Here is a 20,985-nt window from a genome sequence, read left to right on the forward strand (position 1 = left end):
GACTGGGGATTGCTGTAGAGGAGCTTCTTTGAAGTGCTCCTCGTAGATGCATCGAGGTAAAACAGACACTGAAGCATCCATATCCACCGTTAGTTTCACTGTCTTCACCACTTTCGCTGTTTGAATGTCCACTGAACACTGAATCTTATCAGGGGTGTCTGTTCCTTCCACAAGCAGGAGTGTATATTCAGGCATTTCAACCTCCTTCACTAAATGGGTCTGCTGAGACTGCTTACACACACGGGCAAAGTGTCCTTTTTTATTGCAACCTGTGCATGTTGCTTTAGCAGCTGGACATTCCTGTGAGTTAGCAAGGTGTTTCTCTGAACCACATCAGTAGCAGGTACGTGCGGAGGAGTTTGTAGCAGATTTTTGAGCAGACTTTGCATATGCACCCTTGTGTGGCTTTCCCTGGCCGCGTGCAGTTTTCTGGGTCTGCACAACTTGTACTGGTATTTGCTGCTGACCTGCCATAGACTTAGCTTGTAGGGTAGCTCCTTCACATTGAGTAGCTATGGTAATAGCATCGGCTAATGTCAGGCTTGTCTTTAGCAATAACCTCTCTCTAATGCGAGGGTTAGCTACATGCTCCACGAGCTGATCTCGAATCATGTCATCAGTGTTTGGAAATTCACACGTTGCAGCCAGTTCTCTTAATGCAGCAATGTATTGCACTATGGATTCTTGTGCTCCCTGCACTCTTTTTCTGAAAGCATGCCGCCCCACAACTATGTTCACCGTCGGCGTAAAATGGCCCTGTAATGCCGTAATCGCGGATGCTAAATCCTGACCTGTGTACGGCAATGTATGGAAGATCCGCTGTCCTTCCGAGCCCACACAATGCAGAAGTAGTGCTCTTTTCCTTGCCTCAGGCCACGTGTTTCCAGTTGCATTGATGACGAGAAGGTAATTCTCGAACATCTTCACCCACGTTTTTAAAAGTATCGCCGGTTCTCCCGGGCACGGCAAAAAAAGGTCTGGAAACGGTGCATTGGCCATCTTGTCCGTTTTAAAGTATGCAGGTCCGTCTCGTCGCCAATTTGTTATATTCTTTGGTAGAATAACCACATGACGTATTGCTTAATAACTTTACTAAAATAATTGCAAGGCAGACCGTTAGCTTCCAACGTACTCCGACAGGTTCTCAGCAGCAACTCACAACAACATTCAAAGAGTCAACCTAACCTACTGTTACTAGTGACCTAAGAATACAGCGCCCTCTAGCGGTTGGCAGTATATAATTCAATGTAATATAGGGTAACTAGATTACTGAATACAACAGTGGCGATACACAAATGAGGGTAGATTCGCCAGGGGCTGCTGGTCCTTTAAGGCGGACATTTAGAGTGCTGACGTAGGCACTGCAGAGGGTTTCCGGGGTGGAGCCATGTTTGCAGCAGCTAGCGGTTGGTTAGCTGGTTGCCAGGAGAGATTGTGCTGTATCGGTGTCGTTTTGTGTGGCGAGTAAACGGGATTGACTCGACTCGATCTCTCCGTCTCCTCATTCCTGCACTCCCACATTGGTGACCCCGCACGTTGACAACGAACATGTCGACCCAAAGCGATGATGATACCGCTCCGGCTCCGAGTGATGCTAACGGTATAGCTCATGTTAGCGCTAGCATCTCAGCAGCGACGGTGAAGTTGCCCGAGTTTTGGCAGCACAGTCCCCGGCCATGGTTTCAGCACATTGAAGCCCAGTTCGAGCTGTGAGGAATAACGCGGGACGTTACGAGGCATTTCCATGTTGTGGCGGCGATATATGCCCGGACGACTGCCCGAGCTATGGGGCTACTGGAAGCCCCCAGGCTGTGGGAAAATACGGTGCACTCAAGGCCTTTCTTTTGCAGCTCTTCGAGCTGTCGGAGATGGAGAAGGCGGATCGCCTGTTGTCACTCAACGGACTCGGCGATAGCAGACCTTCTGAGCTGCTGGAGAAGATGTTGGCCGTTTTAGGCTCGGCGGACCCCTCCTTCATTTTCACCCATATTATTATTATTAATCACAGTGTTGCTAGTTGAAAGGGTTAAACAATATTATTATTAATCACAGTGTTGCTAGTTGAAAGAGTTAAAAAGTATTATTATTAATTACAGTGTTGTTACTTGAAAGAGTTAAACGGTATTATTATTAATTACAGTGTTGCTAGTTGAAAGAGTTGAACAGTATTATTATTAACCACAGTGTTGCTAGTTGAAAGAGTTAAACAGTATTATTAATCACAGTGTTGCTAGTTGAAAGGGTTAAACAGTATTATTATTAATCACAGTGTTGCTAGTTGAAAGAGTTAAAAAATATTATTAATTACAGTGTTGCTACTTGAAAGAGTTAAACGGTATTATTATTAATTACAGTGTTGCTAGTTGAAAGAGTTGAACAGTATTATTATTAATCATAGTGTTGCTAGTTGAAAGAGTTAAACAGTATTATTATTAATTACAGTGTTGCTAGTTGAAAGAGTTTAACAGTATTATTATTAATCACAGTTTTGCAGGGCACCGGGATAACCGGTGCCCTGTTGTCTGTCTGTCTGTCCTTTTGGGTTTCGCTACACTGGCCTCTGGTCCTCATTTCAAGATACGTAACAGAACGTCGAAGCCAGAATGAGCCAAAGCAAACCCGAGGGGCAGGCGGTCGCTCAGGGAGCTATAGCCCCTAAGCCCCAGAACCCTATAGCTCTCGAGGTAGTGGTAAAGAACCACAGCACTCAACTCACCCAACTCCATTCTGAGCTTAGCACTACCTTCTCCCGGATCACTGGAGAAATCAGCGGGCTCCAGGCAAACTCGCATACATCGACGAGCACCCTTGCTTCACTCTCCGCGCAGATCGCTGCTCTGAGTGTGGCAGTGTCCAAGATCAGCGACCACCCTGCTCTGGCCCCGGTCCCTGCCCCCAGCTCGGCCTCCGGATTCCCCGTTCCTAGTCCCGACGTTCCCCCTCCTCCGAGTCAACCCCCACTGGACCCCCGGTTCGAGCCTAACCTTCCCTGCCCCAAGGCCTTTGGTGGGGAGTTCGAGCTGTGCAGGGGTTTCCTTGGTCAGTGTGAGCTCCTGTTGAAAGATCAGCCAGCCAGGTATAGGACAGGAGAGACCAAGGTAGCCCTTCTTATGTCTCTCCTCACCGGCAAAGCCCTCAGCTGGGCCATAGTGGCGGTTGGCCATACTGAACTGCTCGCCTCGGACTATGGTGCCTTCCACCGCGAGTTCCGTCTGGTGTTCGACCACCCAGCTGATGGGCAGGACGCTGCCAGCCGCCTCCATTCCATCCAGCAGGGAGCCAGGTCGGTGGCAGACTATACCTTGGAGGTGAGGATACTTGCGGCAGACAGTGGGTGGGATGACACTGCGCTCAAGAGCGCGTACAGGAGGGGGCTGAGCGAGCCCATCAAAGACCTCATCGTTCGGGACCGCCCTGCTTCCTCGTCACCCTTGCCCTCCTGATGGACGAACGGCTGCGGGAGCGGAGCCAGGAACGCGCCCCACGCACTGGTGCCTCCCATAGACCAACCCCCATCCGTTCTACCAGTGCCTTCCCTGGGTCAGCGTCCCGCGGGCTCTCTCCACCCTCAGACTCCCCCTCGCAACCCTGGGTGTCTTTTGGATCCTGGCCGCAGGAGGAGCACATGCAGTTGGGTCGGTCTCGGCTCCCGCTAGACGTTAGGGAGCAGAGGATGCGCGACCACCTCAGCCTCTACTGTGGGAGGTCGGGGCATTTCATCAAGGCCTGCCCGACGCGCCCAAAAAGACCCGGCTCACTAGCAAGGGGTGTCCTAGTGAGCCTGACGACCCTGCCCCAGCCCAAGAAGGAGCGCAACCAGCTGTGTCCTGTCTCTCTCACCTGGGGTAACGACTCACTCTCTATTGGTGCACTCCTGGATTCGGGGGCGGACGAGTGTTTGATGGACATCTCGCTGGCCCGGCAGGCCGGCGTTCCACTCATCCCCCTAGACACACCCCTCACAGCCCAAGCCCTAGATGGTCGTTCACTTGGTAAGATCTCACACAGCACTGCTTCCCTCACTCTCACTCTTTCGGGAAATCACATTGAATCTATGCGTTTTTTGGTTTTGCACACCCCCACAGCGCCCTTGGTGTTAGGGAGGCCGTGGTTGGAATGGCACGATCCCCACATCTCTTGGTCCGCTGGGCGGATTTTGGGTTGGAGCGTTGTGTGTCATGCCAACTGCCTTCGCTCCGCCCATTCTCCATTTAGCGGCCGCAGACCCGTGCCTCCTCCCACGGATCTCACTGGTGTACCTCCCATTTACCTCGATTTAGCCCCTGTATTTAGTAAAGACAGTGCACTTTCTCTCCTCCACGGGGCCGCCCTTCCCACCGGTCGGTTGTATAAACTCTCCGTCCTGGAGAAGGAGTCTATGAGCTATTATATCACAGAGTCCCTGGCCTCAGGAATCATAAGGCCCTCGTCTTCCCCGGTTGCAGCGGGCTTCTTTTTTGTGGCAAAGGAGGATGGCAGCCTGAGGCCTTGCATTGATTATCGTCAATTAAATGACCTCACTGTTAAAAATAAATATCCACTCCCCCTTATGAGTTCCACGTTTGAGCCACTCACTCACGCCACGGTGTTCACCAAACTGGACCTGCGCAGCGCGTACCACCTGGTGCGCATCCGGGAAGGGGATGAATGGAAGATGGCATTCAACACCCACCTAGGGCATTTCGAGTACCTCGTTATACCCTTCAGGCTCACCAACGCCCCGGCCGTCTTCCAGGCGTTGGTCAACAACGTGCTCCAGGATATGCTGAACACACTCGCGGTTTTGTACCTGGATGACATCCTCGTGTTCTCCAGGACTGCTGGAGAACAGGCTGTTCGTGAAGGCCGAGAAGTGCGTGTTCCACTCCGCCTCCATGGAGTTCCTCGGCCACATCGTGGAGAAGGGGCTCGTTCGCACTGACCCCAGGAAGACCCGAGCGGTGGAGGAGTGGGCACGACCCACCAACAGGATGCAACTCCAGCGCTTCCTTGGGTTCGCTAACTTTTACCGGGGCATCATCAGGGGGTTCAGCCGTGTGGCCGCCCCCCTCACTGCACTCACCTCCCACCCTCCGCCCCTTCTCCTGGACCCCGGAGGCAGTGGCCGCCTTCTCGGCCTTGAAGAAACTGTTTTCAGCGGCTCAGGTGCTCGCCCACCTGGACCCGTCCAGGCAGTTCATCGTGGAGGTGGACGCGTCGGACACGGGCATCAGAGCCGTCCTCTCCCAGCGGTCAGAGGAGGACCAGAAGATCCCCCGTGCGCCTTCTTCTCCCAGCGTTTCAGTCCTGCGGAAAAGAACTACGACATCGGCAACAGGGAGTTGCTGGCTGTCCACGCCGCCCTCGAGGAGTGGAGACACTGGCTGGAGGGAGCAGGGCAGCCGTTCATCGTATGATCCGATCACAAGAACCTGACCTACGTGTGGACAGCTAAGAGGCTCAACCCCAGGCAGGCGCGCTGGGCTCTCTTCTTCAGCCGGTTCGACTTCACCCTCACTTACCGCCCGGGCACTAAGAACGTCAGGGCAGACGCCCTCTCCCGTCTGTTTCCCGAGGGGTCCCCTGACGCCCCAGACACCATCCTTCCCCCAGCCCGGGTGGTGGGTGTCATCACCTGGGCCATTGAATCGGTGGTGAGAAGGGCCCAGCGCGCCCAGCCCGACCCAGGCAATGGACCCAGGAACCAGCTATTTGTGCCTCCCTCTGTCCAGCCCCAGGTGCTGGAGTGGGGACACTCCAGCCATTTTGCCTGCCACCCCGGTGCCCACCGGACGGTGGCCTTCATCCGCATGCGCTTCTGGTGGTCCACCATGGAGGCAGACACCAGAGAGTTTGCAGCTGCCTGCGCCCGCAGCAAGGCTCTCCATCTCCCTCCAGCAAGTCTCCTGCGCCCCCTTCCTGTCCGCGGCCGACCTTGGTCCCACATTGCCTTGGACTTTGTAACTGGCCTCCCCGTGTCCCAAGACAATGACGCCATTCTGACCATTGTCGACCAGTTTTCCAAGGCCGTCCACTTTGTCCCCCTCACCAAACTCCCCTCTGCAGCCGAGACGGCGGACCTTCTCGTCTCCCATGTTGTCCGCCTCCATGGGATCCCCCTGGACATTGTCTCTGACTGTGGTCCCCAGTTCACTTCTAAGGTGTGGCAGGCCTTCTGTAAGTGGATTGGGGCCATGGTCAGCCTCTCATCTGGGTATCAACCCCATACCAATGGGCAGGCAGAGCGGGCCAATCAAGCCCTGGAGGCGGCTTTGCGTTGCGTTACCACCAGCAACCCTGCCTCCTGGAGCAAGTACCTGCCCTGGGTGGAGTACTCGCTCAACACTATGGGAAGTTCGGCTACCGGTTTGTCCCCCTTGCATGTTCCCTTGGCTATCAACCCCCTCTGTTCCCCCGTCAGGAGTTGGAGGTGGCGGTCCTGTCCACAAGGGCCCATCTCCTCCGATGTCGGCGCGTTTGGAAGACCGCCCGGACCGCTATTTTGCAAGCTACAGAGCGGGCCCGGCGCAGCACCAACCGGCGGAGAGTGCCGGCCCCAGCCTATCAACCTGGCCAGCGGGTATGGCTCCTGGCCCAGGACCTGCCCCTCCCTACCCTCAACCGGAAGCTGGCTCCTCGCTACGTCGGCCCCTACACCATCGACCGCATCGTCAACCCTTTGGCGGTACACCTCCATCTCCCTACCTCCCTCAAGATCCATCCAGTGTTTCATGTCTCCACCTCAAACCAGTAGCCTACAGCCCCCTGTCTCCCCCTGTTCAAGCTCCTCCACCTCCCAGGGTCCTCAACAGTGGGACATGGTGTGGGATGTCGACCGGCTGCTCGGCGTATGCCGCCGGGGGTGTGAGTACCAATACCTGGTGGACTGGTGTGGCTATGGGCCCAAAGACCGCAGCTGGGTTCCCCGGTCCTACCTGGCCGACCCCGCACTCCTGGAGGAGTTCTATCGGGCCCACCCCAACGCCATCGGACGGTCGCTCGGTGTCTCTCGTAGGAGGGCGGGTCCTGTTGCAGTTACACCGCCCCGAGCTGCCTCCCCGCACCTTCAAGCCACTCCCCCAGCTCGGACATGCCGGAAACATCCCAGCGCTCTGAGGAGACGAGCGCTGTGCTGCACCAGGTGTTTGCCATCTTCCATCAGGCACACCTGCGGCAATCAGGCAGCCCTCTACAAGAAGCCTGCCACAACACCCGTCTGTGCTTCGGCGTACTGAACCCTGTGGTAAAGCTCTGACAAGCCCTCCAGCGTTCCTTGCCCTCTTGCTATTCCGTTTAATCTCAGTTTCTATATTCGTGTCTCTCTTTTCCCCTCCCAGGACTCTCCCTCCGCGACTTCCACAGCTCCCAGTGTCTCCCTCGCTCCTCGCCCCCAGCGACCTTCACGCCCCCCCCCCCTGGACCTCTCCGGCGATCTCCCTCCATATCTCTCTACCTGGACCCCTCCTACTCGGACTTGACTTCCTGGATCTCGGACCCGGACTTCCTCGGACAACCCCTCGCTTAACGGATTTGGACTTTGGTAGCCAGGCCACATCGTCTCTACAACGCCCACCTGAGACTCACCTGTTATTATGCCCTGTGGCAGCATTGATTGTTTTTTCTTCCCTGCATTAAATCGCCCTTCGGGTTATCCCGGTCCCCTGTTGTCTTGTCTGTCCTTTTGGGTTTCGCTACACTGGCCTCTGGTCTTAATTTCGAGATACATAACATGAACAGTATTATTATTAATCACAGTGTTGCTAGTTGAAAGGGTTAAACAGTATTATTATTATTCACAGTGTTGCTAGTTGAAAGGGTTAAACAGTATTATTAATCACAGTGTTGCTAGTTTAAAGGGTTAAACAGTATTATTTTTAATCACAGTGTTGCTAGTTGGAAGGGTTAAACAGTATTATTAATCACAGTGTTGCTAGTTGAAAGGGTTAAACGGTATTATTAATCACAGTGTTGCTAGGTGAAAGGGTTAAACAGTATTATTATTAATCACAGTGTTGCTAGTTGAAAGTGTTAAACAGTATTATTATGCATCACAGTGTTGCTAGTTGAAAGGGTTAAACGGTATTATTAATCACAGTGTTGCTAGGTGAAAGGGTTAAACAGTATCATTAATCACAGTGTTGCTAGTTGAAAGGGTTAAACAGTATTATTATGCATCAAAGTGTTGCTAGTTGAAAGAGTTAAATAGTATTATTATTAATCACAGTGTTGCTAGTTGAAAGGGTTAAACAGTATTATTATCAATCAGTGTTGCTAGTTGGAAGGGTTAAACAGTATTATTAATCACAGTGTTGCTAGTTGAAAGAGTTGAACAGTATTATTATTAATTACAGTGTTGCTAGTTGGAAGGGTTAAACAGTATTATTAATCACAGTGTTGCTAGTTGGAAGGGTTAAACAGTATTATTAATCACAGTGTTGCTAGTTGAAAGGGTTAAACGGTATTATTAATCACAGTGTTGCCAGGTGAAAGGGTTAAACAGTATTATTAATCACAGTGTTGCTAGTTGAAAGGGTTAAACGGTATTATTAATCACAGTGTTGCTAGGTGAAAGGGTTAAACAGTATTATTAATCACAGTGTTGCTAGTTGAAAGGGTTAAACAGTATTATTATGCATCACAGTGTTGCTAGTTGAAAGGGTTGAACTGTTGTGGTTACACCGCCCCGAGCTGCCTCCCCGGCACGTTCAAGCCACTCCCCCAGCTCGGACGTGCCGGAAACATCCGAGCGCTCGGCTCGCGCTCTGAGGAGACGAGCGCTGCACTGCACCAGGTGTTTGCCATCATCCATCAGGCACACCTGTGGCAATCAGGCAGCCTTCTACAAGAAGCCTCCCAGAACACCAATCCGTGCTTCGACGTACTGAACCCTGCGGTGAAGTTCTGACAAGCCCTCCAGCGTTCCTTGCATTCTGTTTATTCCCCAGTGTCTTATCTTCGTGTCTCTTTCCTCCCAAGACTCTCCCTCCGCGATTTCCACGGCTCCCCGCGTCTCCCTCGTCCCCAGCGACCTTAACGTTTCTCCCCGGACCTCTCCTGCGATCTCCCCCCTTGTCCCTCTATCTGGACCCCTCCTTTCGGACTCGACTTCCCGGATCTCGGACCTGGACTTTCTCGGACAACCCCTCTTGGATCACGCACTGGACTTTCTCGCCAGGTGCACGCACATTTTTTCAACACCTCCTGGTCATTTACATACCGCACCACACATTGGCTAAAAACACTCAAACATAGTTATTCACGCAAACCACGGGACACCACACATAGTTTATTCACACATCCCACTAACAGAACGCCTTTTTTTCACCATACATTTCCCTCCCACAATAAAACCTCCCTTAGTAGCTTTTGAAGTCATCTCGTGTCTGTCTGTCTTGGGTTTCGCCACACGGGTCAGGTTCTGGTGCGCGAGCGTAACATGAACAGTATTATTATTAATCACAGTGTTGCTAGTTGGAAGGGTTAAACAGTATTATTAATCACAGTGTTGCTAGTTGAAAGGGTTAAACGGTATTATTAATCAGTGTTGCTAGGTGAAAGGGTTAAACAGTATTATTAATCAGTGTTGCTAGGTGAAAGGGTTAAACAGTATTATTAATCAGTGTTGCTAGGTGAAAGGGTTAAACAGTATTATTAATCAGTGTTGCTAGTTGGAAGGGTTAAACGGTATTATTATGCATCACAGTGTTGCTAGTTGGAAGGGTTAAACGGTATTATTATGCATCACAGTGTTGCTAGTTGGAAGGGTTAAACGGTATTATTATGCATCACAGTGTTGCTAGTTGGAAGGGTTAAACGGTATTATTATGCATCACAGTGTTGCTAGTTGGAAGGGATAAACGGTATTATTATGCATCACAGTGTTGCTAGTTGGAAGGGTTAAACGGTATTATTATGCATCACAGTGTTGCTAGTTGGAAGAGTTAAACAGTATTATTATTAATCACAGTGTTGCTAGTTGGAAGGGTTAAACGGTATTATTAATCACAGTGTTGCGAGGTGAAAGGGTCAAACAGTATTATTATTAATCACTGTGTTGCTAGTTGGAAGGGTTAAACAGTATTATTATTAATCAGTGTTGCTAGTTGAAAGGGTTAAACAGTATTATTATGCATCACAGTGTTGTTAGTTGGAAGAGCCTACAGTGTGCCTGCTCAGACACGTCGTGTGTATGTTTTAACTTTTTTAAAGTATTGGCACCTTCCAGCAGCGCCGGCTGCTAGACAAACAGCCGGCTACTTTAATGTATTAATTTTTGTCTCTAATAAAATAGTTTTGATTAACAAGTTGCGATTCGCTATGGGTGTACATTTACCACCACTAACTAGCCTCCGCTTCAAAATAACCAGCGCATGTCTTCAGAGACACGTGTCTGTCAGTGTGTCAGCCCCGCCCCCACATGCTGGTTGTGTGCGCGTGTGTGCGTTTGCATGCGCTCCGCAGAGAGGAGTGTCCTGCCGGGTGGTGGACGCGGAGAGTCTTCCGCGTTTTAACCCAAATGAATGATGATTTATTTGGAACATGTAATAAGCCGGGTATAACATACAGATCATCCCCCTGCCAGTCACGTGAAGAGAGAAAACAAAGCCACACATCAAACTCAGTGAACACATCTCCCTATGCATCAGATGATTTGTTACATGTTGGAAAAGCAGCAGGAGGAAGTGTACACTTATTTCTTCCTACCCCTCTTAATTTAATTCAGCTACTGTACATTACAAACTCAATTCCCACTGTACTGTGTAGTTCCCTGTACTGCATCCTTCACTATACTGTGTAGTTCACTGTACTGCATACTTCACTATACTGTGTAGTTCACTGTACTGTATACTTCACTGTACTGTGTAGTTCACTGTACTGCATCCTTCACTGTACTGTGTAGTTCACTGTACTGTATACTTCACTGTACTGTGTAGTTCACTGTACTGCATCCTTCACTATACTGTGTAGTTCATTGTACTGTATACTTCACTGTACTGTGTAGTTCACTGCACTGTGTAGTTCACTGTACTGTACTGTATACTTCACTGTACTGTGTAGTTCACTGCACTGTGTAGTTCACTGTACTGTATATGTGTAGTTCACTATACTGTGTAGTTCACTATACTGTATGCTTCACTATACTGTGTAGTTCACTGTACTGTATGCTTCACTGTACTGTGTAGTTCACTGTACTGTGTAGTTCACTGTACTGCATCCTTCACTATACTGTATAGTTCACTGTACTGCATCCTTCACTATACTGTATAGTTCACTGTACTGTATACTTCACTGCACTGTGTAGTTCACATTCAATGTTGTGCTGCACAGTACAAACTCACCCACTGTGACCAGTAAGAGAAAAAGGAAACACATGCTGACGTCATGTAGCAAGAATAAACAGATCAATCAATCAAGTTGCACTTTATATAGCTGCAACAGCCACTCAAAGCACTTTACACTTATTTCACACACACGCACGCGCACACACGCAAGCACACTGATGCCATGTCAACGATGCAAGATGTGCAAGACAACTGCTCATTGGGAGCATTGAGGAGTTCAGGGTCTTGCTCAGGGACGCCGCAATGCTACACACATCCCAAATATCCACTCGATGCCATAGACAGAAAAAATGAAACAAATGTAATAATAAATGCTAAGAGATAACTTGGACAGTTAACACAAGTCTTCATCATCCCTGTATCTCTTGATAATCAGACTTGGTACTTTTTCTTGAACTGTGTACTGTTTGTACTGTGTTCGAGGTCCATGCTCACACTGTTCCACAATTTTACCCCACACATTGAGTGATATCAGCAAAATACTTGATGACAGAACACATTAAGAACTGCTTTGACTGCGCAGACAGGGCACATCATCACCGTCATCATCATCACCATCATCATCACCGTCATCATTATCATCATCAGATGGAATACTTCAGGGGACACGGTGGCAGCAACTTGACGACTGCGCAGTAAGCGCAGCACTGAAGCGCTGCATGTTCCATATACACCACACACACACGTGTATGGGCTTCATGAATGAAGGAACGATAAATAAATAATAAAAACGATAACAAAAGCTCTGATCAGTCAGGAACAGGTGTGGTTTTAAATATTCATAGCTGTTTACAGACTATGTGAGCTAAAACGCACAAGAAGCCTTTCTCTCCTTTTCAATGACTCACTACATGTTGTCATTAACATATGCAAAAATATGGGGGATGAGGGGAGGGCATGCCCCCGGACCCCGCTAGCTAGCTACATTTTCTCCGCTGGCTCACCACTCCATGTCCTTTCCGAAAGCCCTGGTAGAGACAGAATATCACTTTTCTGAGTACACGTCTAAACACTTCATCCCAATTAGCAGCCAGTAGCGTCTACAGTACAGTACAGTACAGGACTTACAGGACAGGACTTAAATACAGGACTTACAGTGCAGTACAGTACAGGACTTACAGTACAGTATTTAGTCACTACAGCTGAGTTGTTCATCTTCCCGCTAGAGGACTTGGATTAAAGCGTCCCCTTCCTTCTCTGCTATGAGCGCCACTGAGCCATGCAGGTTTATGGTGCAGAAGGTTTGCATCGTCTGCTGTACAAACTGTAGTAGGTGGAGAAGGAAGTGAAGAGGCAAAAAACTACTACTACTACTACTACTTTCGGCTGCTCCCGTTAGGGGTTGCCACAGCAGATCATCCGTTTCCATCTCTTCCTGTCCTCTGCATCTTCCTCTGTCACACCAGCCACTTGCATGTCCTCCCTCACCACATCCATAACCTCCTCTTTGGCCTTCCTCTTCTCCTCTTCCCTGGCAGCTCCATATTCAGCATCCTTCTCTCAGTATACCCAGCATCTCTCCTCCACACATGTCCAAACCATCTCAATCTTGTCTCTCTTGCTTGCAAAGAGGCAAACAATATACAAAAATAATATAACACAATATGCAGCAGACAATAGTGTGCAGTGTGTATATTCAATGAGCATCATTACATCCCATGAAGTAGACCGTCATGTTTATACGTCGCAGATTATAGCATTGTGATGCATCATTCCATCCCAAGCTGCACAAGTTGTTTGTTCTTTTCTACAGAAATGGCTCGTGGGCTGTCAGTGCAGATGTAGCCACACAGAAGTTACTGAGGATGAGTAGCTGTTATGAAGTTAAGAACACCATGTCCTGTAGCCCTGCATTAAAAAGGGCTTCTAAGGAAATTATTGTGCATGCAGTGGGTATAACAGTGGTTATAACAGTAAGGAGAATGAAGGGATTGGGAAATGAGCAGCAAAAACGTACAGTCCCTATAGGCACTACAGGCAGCATCAATATAAAACCTAACCTCACAACATGGTTCAACACAGGTGTCTGCACACTTTGCTGGGCTCACTGTGCCATACAAGCAGACCAGACCAGAACCATACAAATGTGAAAATCTAAGAAATAATAACCTCTCACTAAGGCTGAGGTGTGGAGCTGCAAAAGCAGCGCAAATGTAACTGAGGCAGTGGAAGTGAAGCAACACAGAGCAGACGGAGTTATCTGCCATCAGTTTTTCTGTTGCCATCATGAAGTAAAGGGGATTTAATTCACTAACAGTTTAAATCAAGCTGCTGAGCCAAAAACAGTCACTTACAGTTTCAGACAGCTAGAACACCACAACCTCTGCATGCTGTTAGGTAGACACTTAGCTGGAACGTTCCAGCCGTAGTTCATCCCAACCTCCAGAGCAGCACGGCCCAGTATAAAAGTAGCTTCAAGGTTGATGTCATGGGTGGTTTATGTAAACCAGCAATTCCAAAGAGAGGGCACTCTGAAGGCAACACAGCAGTTGGCAAAGCACTACCCTCTGCAGAATCTTGAGTCCCTGTATAACCATAAGGGTGCTGCTGGAGTGCCGTGGACTTACTGAAGTCAGCTGCCGAGAAGCAGGCCCGCCAACATCCAACTTTATCCTGACGTGGTCTGATAAATCCAACGAATTTGAAACCAACCGTTCCAATTTAACACATCATAGCTGAGCTTTACAGTAAATCCTCTTAACTGTACCAACAACATCTAGCAAACTCCCTAGTGTGTGTAATACACGTGGCAATAAAAGAATTTAATTCTGATTCTGATTTGAAAAAAAAATCCCAGCTATAAGTTTATTGGATTCAAAAGCAACTGGATTCTCTCACACTTATCTGTTTTTTGCCCATATTGCCTGCAAACAAATTCCAGCATCATGCAACCTTGACTGTTTGTGACAATATGTATAATCCAATACAATAACGCTGTGCATATGCATTCAAGGCGGTGTATAGGAAAATATGCACAGACTGCATTCTGAAATAGGCCTAGACAATGTCTTGCATGAATCACATGACTTGAAGTGATAACAGATATAGATATAGATTACAGTGTAAAGAGATCCATATAGCCCAACCATGTCATAGTTCCTCTCCACTGCATTATCTTTTTAGTAATTCTACCTCATTTATTATTTAGAAGAAGATGTTCCAAGTTTGTTACTTCCTTGCTGGTCAGTACTCCAAGTTCCTTTATTGGCTTATGATTAATCTTCACAAAGAAAAGAACATGATATCACTGACTATGATAAAATACCCACAAAAACAGTCAGTGAATGTACACAATCAGCATGCAGCTCAGAGAAGTGGTCGGATGTTACACCCAAAACCCAACACTTGACATTAGGAATTTGCAATCAAAATTAGGACCAAAGAATGCACCATAAGTACGTATGATATTTGATTTAATTCATGTTTATATATGAATGGCCTTTAGATATGCACAACTCACAAGTCCCTCATCCCATCGCCACATGACATAAACAGCCCAGACCATAATGACATATTCTCAACATGTAACTTAACTTGAAGTCTGAGAAATGAGCTCACCGTGTTTAGGTGGTGTTCAGCATGGTTCTCGGTGCATCAGTAAATAATACATATATGAATTACGCCCCATGGGAGCGTTTAAATCCCTCCTTGGAGTCAGAGTTCACACTCCTAGAAAGCATACACATTTGTTTTGTTAATGGCTTCGAACCACAGTGTTGAGTTCTGGTTCACTGTGCTGTGTGTGCGCAGACCTGTCTTGAGTTTTATCTGAACTATCTGAGTTTGTGAGAAACCGTTGCTGCAGGACGCGTCTCATCAGTCCGGCCAGTCCATCTGGTCTGGCTCGGGATGGTTTCTTCAGTCCATCTAGTCTGGTCTGGCTCTGGAGCCGCTTCACTTCTGCAGCGAACCCAGACCCAGGTAGCTAAACTTCTCTACCAGAGTTAAACTAACCCAGACCCAGGTAGCTAAACTTCTCTACCAGGGTTAAACTAACCCAGACCCAGGTAGCTAAACTTCTCTACCAGGGTTAAACTAACCCAGACCCAGCTAGCTAAACTTCTCTACCAGAGTTAAACTAACCCAGACCCAGGTAGCTAAACTTCTCTACCAGAGTTAAACTAACCCAGACCCAGCTAGCTAAAATTCTCTACCAGAGTTAAACTAACCCAGACCCAGCTAGCTAAACTTCTCTACTAGGGTTAAACTAACCCAGACCCAGCTAGCTAAACTTCTCTACCAGAGTTAAACTAACCCAGACCCAGGTAGCTAAACTTCTCTACCAGGGTTAAACTAACCCAGACCCAGGTAGCTAAACTTCTCTACCAGAGTTAAACTAACCCAGACCCAGGTAGCTAAACTTCTCTACCAGAGTTAAACTAACCCAGACCCAGCTAGCTTAACGTCTCTACCAGGGTTAAACTAACCCAGACCCAGGTAGCTAAACGTCTCTACCAGGGTTAAACCAACCCAGACCCAGGTAGCTAAACTTCTCTACCAGGGTTAAACCAACCCAGACCCAGCTAGCTAAACTTCTCTACCAGAGTTAAACTAACCCAGACCCAGGTAGCTAAACTTCTCTACCAGGGTTAAACTAACCCAGACCCAGGTAGCTAAACTTCTCTACCAGGGTTAAACTAACCCAGACCCAGGTAGCTAAACTTCTCTACCAGGGTTAAACTAACCCAGACCCAGGTAGCTAAACTTCTCTACCAGAGTTAAACTAACCCAGACCCAGCTAGCTAAACTTCTCTACCAGGGTTAAACTAACCCAGACCCAGCTAGCTAAACTTCTCTACCAGGGTTAAACTTCAGAAGCGAGCTGGCTTGCTAGCGTTGACGTATTCAAACTCTTCCGTGCACGTTAACTTTATCTGTGAAAGGATACGCCGGTATTAACGGCGCTTTACCTATTTTGCAAATTTGACAGTTGTGATGCTGCTGAAAATGTCAAACCCTGATTTAAGTGATATGTTGCTCTTACCTTGAAAACTAGCCGGCTAGCTAATCAGCTAGCGCCGTACTGCATCACAGTCCACCAGCCATCTGCTTCATTCGGCGTCTGTTAGTCCAGTCTGGAACTCAACTTTTAAGTTTCCTCTATTTACACGGACCAAGGACACTGACATAAAAACAACAACTTCTCCTTCCGTTGCAGTCGCAAAGGTCTGTAGAAACAACGCCTAAACTGGAAATACTGCCCTCGGCAGCGGGACTATGGAGTGGTAGATGAAGTTATTGTACTTGGCTACTGAAGCGATGTGTCCATCGCAGCACCGTTGCTATGGCTGCGGGCGTCCAGCGTGGGGGATAAGTCGGGGATGGAGAGTGAAGGTATGGACTCTTCCTTCTTCATCTCTTCTTTAAAGCCTTGTCACTTTCATCGCCATTTACTTATGTTACGGTGCATCACAGTTTCCCTTTCTTACTGTTTTCACGATGGGCATCATAGAGCAGTGTTTCTCAACCGGGGGTCCGCGCACCCCTAGTGGTCCGTGGTGTAATTGCAAGGGGTCCGTGAAAATAAAATATCTTTAAAAAAAGATCCTATCGTGGTGGACACGTATTGGGGACAGAATTCAACCCAGGAACTAAGGGTTAAGTCATGGTTGCCCTGGCAGGTTAACGCAGGGTTAAGTTATGGTTGTCCAGCCAGTTTTCTGGTTTTTCTTGCCACCTCCGCTCAGTCGAGCTGTGGGTTTTGTTTGTCTCGCTGATTTACCGTGGATTAAAGAAAGTTGCCTACACGGCTAAAGTGTGAACCTACGGTCTTCTCCGTTACTTCGGCTCTACACTGGTGACCCCGACGTCGGTTTTCGGATAAGTTTTCTGAAACCACACACATTATGGCTACGAACGCCGTTGCAATTAAACTGCCGGAGTTTTGGGAGTCTTCCGCGGCTACATGGTTCGCGCAGGCTGAGGCACAGTTCGCGCTCAGAGACATAACAGCAGACGAGACCAGGTACTACTACGTAGTGGCAGCGCTGGGGTGCGATACGGCTTCCAGGATAAGCGGTTTCATAACCAACCCACCGGCCGATGGTAAATACGCCGCACTTAAACATCTCCTCCTTGAAACTTTTGAACTGTCAGCAACGGAGAGAGCACGTCGCCTCTTCGCAATTCAGGGCTTGGGAGATGGCAAACCATCGGAGCTAATGAGCAGGATGTTAAACCTACTGGGTCAAGAAAAGCCATGTTTCCTGTTTATGGAGCTGTTTCTGCGCAACATGCCGCCCCACGTCCAGACTGCGCTCGCTAACTCCACCATCACTGATCCCCGTGAGCTGGCAAAGGAGGCTGACCGATTCTTCGTCGCTACACAACGTTCCTCCCATGCCGGGGTGCTGGCTCCTACCTTCACTGGCCCCCCGCCGACATCGCGGGCGTGGCCCGACGGTGGCGCCACAGCATCAGACCGCTACAAGCCCTCTGGACTCTGTATGTACCACGCTCGATTTGGTGCGAAAGCTAAACGGTGCCGTTCCCCCTGCAACTACAGGCCGACGGGAAACGAGAGGGCCAACACTCAGTAGTGGCCATGAGTGTTGGCGATACGAGCAGGCTACTCTTCATCCTCGACACCATCTCCGGTCGGCGATTTCTTTGTGACACGGGCGCACAGAGAAGCGTGCTCCCTGCTACTGACGTCGACATCATGGGCGGGGAGCGGGGCCCCCAGTTGGCGACGGCTGACGGCAGCCCTATCCACACCTACGGCGTGCGGTCTGTAGAACTGTGTTTTGGTGGACAACGTTTCACGTGGGAGTTCGTCATGGCCAATGTAACGCTTCCCCTCCTCGGAGCTGATTTTTTGTGCGCTTACGGTTTGCTAGTGGACATTCAGAACAGCCGTCTGGTCGATGCCTTAACCTTCTCCTCCTTCGCATGTACGCGGAGGGAAGCGGCCTATGCAGGTCTAGCCAACTCTCTCTCAGAGGCAGACAAGTTCACCCGCCTCCTCGCTGAGTTCCCTGACCTCACCCAGCCTACCTTCTCTGCACCCACCGCTAAGCATGGGGTGGAGCATCACATTGCTACGAAGGGGCCCCCGGTCTACGCCAGAGCCAGGCGTCTCGACCCCGCCAAACTCGCCATTGCCAAGTCTGAGTTCGAGCACCTGGAACGCATGGGGATCATCCGCCGCTCTGACAGCCCGTGGGCGTCCCCACTCCACATCGTCGCTAAGCCTGATGGAGGTTGGCGCCCATGCGGGGACTACCGCCGACTAAATGACGCCACCACGCCTGACCGCTATCCTGTCCCGCATATCCAGGACTTTTCTGCAAACCTGTCTGGCAAATGCGTCTTCTCAAAAGTCGACCTGGTCCGTGGTTATCATCAAGTTCCCGTGCACCCCTCAGACATCCCCAAGACAGCGGTGACAACCCCATTCGGCCTATTTGAATTCCTACGAATGCCATTTGGACTCAAAAACGCGGCCCAGTCCTTTCAGCGGCTGATGGATTCAGTGCTCCGTGGCCTTGATTTCATCTTCGTCTATTTGGACGACATACTCATCGCCAGCGCCTCCGAGGAAGAACACCTGTCCCATCTTCATGCCCTCTTCACACGCCTCAGCCAGCATGGGCTGATCGTCAACCCGGCGAAGTGCCGGTTCGGGCTGACAGCCATTGATTTCCTCGGGCACCGCATCACTGGGGACGGGGCAGTCCCCCTGCCCTCAAAGGTGGAAGCGGTGGCGGCCTTTCCGCGCCCCCAAACAGCTCGTGCGCTCAGGGAGTTCGTCGGGATGGTGACATTCTACCACCGCTTCATTCCTCGAGCCGCCTTTATCATCCGGCCACTGTACGAGGCGCTGAAAGGCATGTCCCCCAACCAGGCGGTCGACTGGACAGCAGAGCGGGACCGTGCGTTCACCGAGACTAAAGCTGCGCTCTCCCAGGCTACCCTGCTAGCGCATCCTTCACCTACAGCGCCTATTTCCATAACCACGGATGCATCGGACTATGCTGTTGGTGCGGTTCACGAACAGTGGGTGGGGGGGGCTTGGCAGCCTTTGGCCTTTTTCAGTCGCCAGCTTACACCCCGAGAGCGCAAGTATAGTACTTTTGACAGGGAACTCCTCGGTCTCTGGCTCGCCGTCCGGCATTTCCGTTTCCTGCTAGAGGGCCGCGAGTTTACTGCGTACGTGGACCACAAGCCCCTCACGTTTGCCATGTCCAAGACGGCCGAGCCATGGTCCGCTCGCCAGCAGCGACAACTCTCCTACATTTCGGAATTCACTACCGACATCCAGCACGTCGCTGGTAAGTCTAACCAGGTAGCTGACTGCCTGTCTAGGGCAGTGATTGGAGCGGTCCACCTAGGCCTTGACTATGCACAGATGGCTGCGGACCAGGCCACGGACCCGAGCATCCTCCGTCTCCGGGCCTCCGACACGGGGCTCCGCCTGCAGGACGTTCCTTTCAGCGACACAGGTGTCACCCTCCTGTGTGACGTCTCCACAGGACAGCCCAGGCCCATCGTCCCGCACAGCTGGAGACGCCCCGTATTTGAAGCTGTGCACGGCCTCTCTCATCCAGGCGGTAAGCCATCCGTGCGCCTGACCTCTGCTAAGTTTGTGTGGGAGGGACTTAAGAGAGACGTGAAAGCGTGGGCCGACTCGTGTGTTGCCTGTCAGCGGGCTAAGATACACCGCCACATTAAGGCGCCCCTGGAACGCTTCGCAGTGCCGGAGAGACGATTTGACCATGTCCACGTCGACCTGGTTGGTCCCCTACCCCCCTCCCATGGGTTCACCTACCTCTTCACTGTGGTGGACAGGACTACGCGCTGGCCTGAAGCTGTTCCCCTGGCATCCACGACGTCTGCTGATGTGGCCCGGGCTTTTATTGGGTCGTGGGTCTCACGTTTCGGTACGCCTTCCGACCTTTCATCTGACCGTGGGCCACAGTTTACCTCAGAGCTATGGAATGCTGTGGGTGAGGCTCTGGGCGTCAAGCTTCATCGCACTACCGCCTACCACCCTCAGGCGAACGGCCTATGTGAGCGCTTCCACCGGTCCATGAAGGCTGCGCTTCGGGCTACTCACAAGGACTGCAACTGGGTTGACAAGCTCCCATGGGTCATGCTGGGCCTGCGGACCGCCCCGAAGGAAGACCTACAAGCCTCCTCTGCGGAGCTGGTGTACGGCACGCCGCTGCGAGTCCCAGGCGATTTCATGCCCAATGCAACGCGTCCCTGGTCAGCTGTGGACCAACGAGCCTCCTTGCTGGATGGGGTCAGAGCTTTCACACCCGTCCCTACCGCCCAACACGGCGCTCCGGTGTCCCAGGTGCCCCCAGGTCTGCAGTCAGCGGACTACGGGTTCATCCGTCACGACGCACACCGCCCCCCTCTGCAACCCCCTTATGACGGCCCCTTCCGCGTCCTGGAACGGGGAACTAAGCACCTGGTGGTGGATTTTGGGGGCACGGCCGAGCATGTTTCAGTGGACCGAGTTAAACCCGCACACCTGGACTTGACGCAGCCGTTGGAGTTAGCCCAACCTCCTCGTCGCGGTCGTCCCCCGGCTCCGCCTCCTCCCCCCGTGGAGGCCCGAGCTGCCTCTTCTGCTCCTCAGGCCGACCTCCACAGGCCCGCGTCAATGCCTCCCACAGACACTCCGGCCCCTGTTATCCGGAGCCGCCGCGGACGG

At 50.6% G+C, this 20,985-nt stretch overlaps 1 protein-coding gene across 3 annotated transcripts in view; it reads right to left on the bottom strand.

The window, feature by feature from the left end:
* Positions 1–16,778, bottom strand: part of inavab (innate immunity activator b) — a 92,939-nt gene extending 76,161 nt beyond the window's left edge. For 2 of the 3 annotated variants that reach the window (XM_056274510.1, XM_056274507.1), the window contains exon 1: positions 16,306–16,777. The gene's annotated coding sequence lies outside the window, so the exon portion shown is untranslated. Of the gene's footprint in view, positions 1–16,305 lie in introns of all 3 variants that reach the window. The other variant, XM_056274509.1, reaches the window with a different exon arrangement.
* Positions 16,779–20,985: the final 4,207 nt, after the last annotated feature.

The sequence above is a fragment of the Lampris incognitus genome, chromosome 2 (genome assembly GCF_029633865.1).
Source record: "Lampris incognitus isolate fLamInc1 chromosome 2, fLamInc1.hap2, whole genome shotgun sequence".
Taxonomy (NCBI): domain Eukaryota; kingdom Metazoa; phylum Chordata; class Actinopteri; order Lampriformes; family Lampridae; genus Lampris; species Lampris incognitus.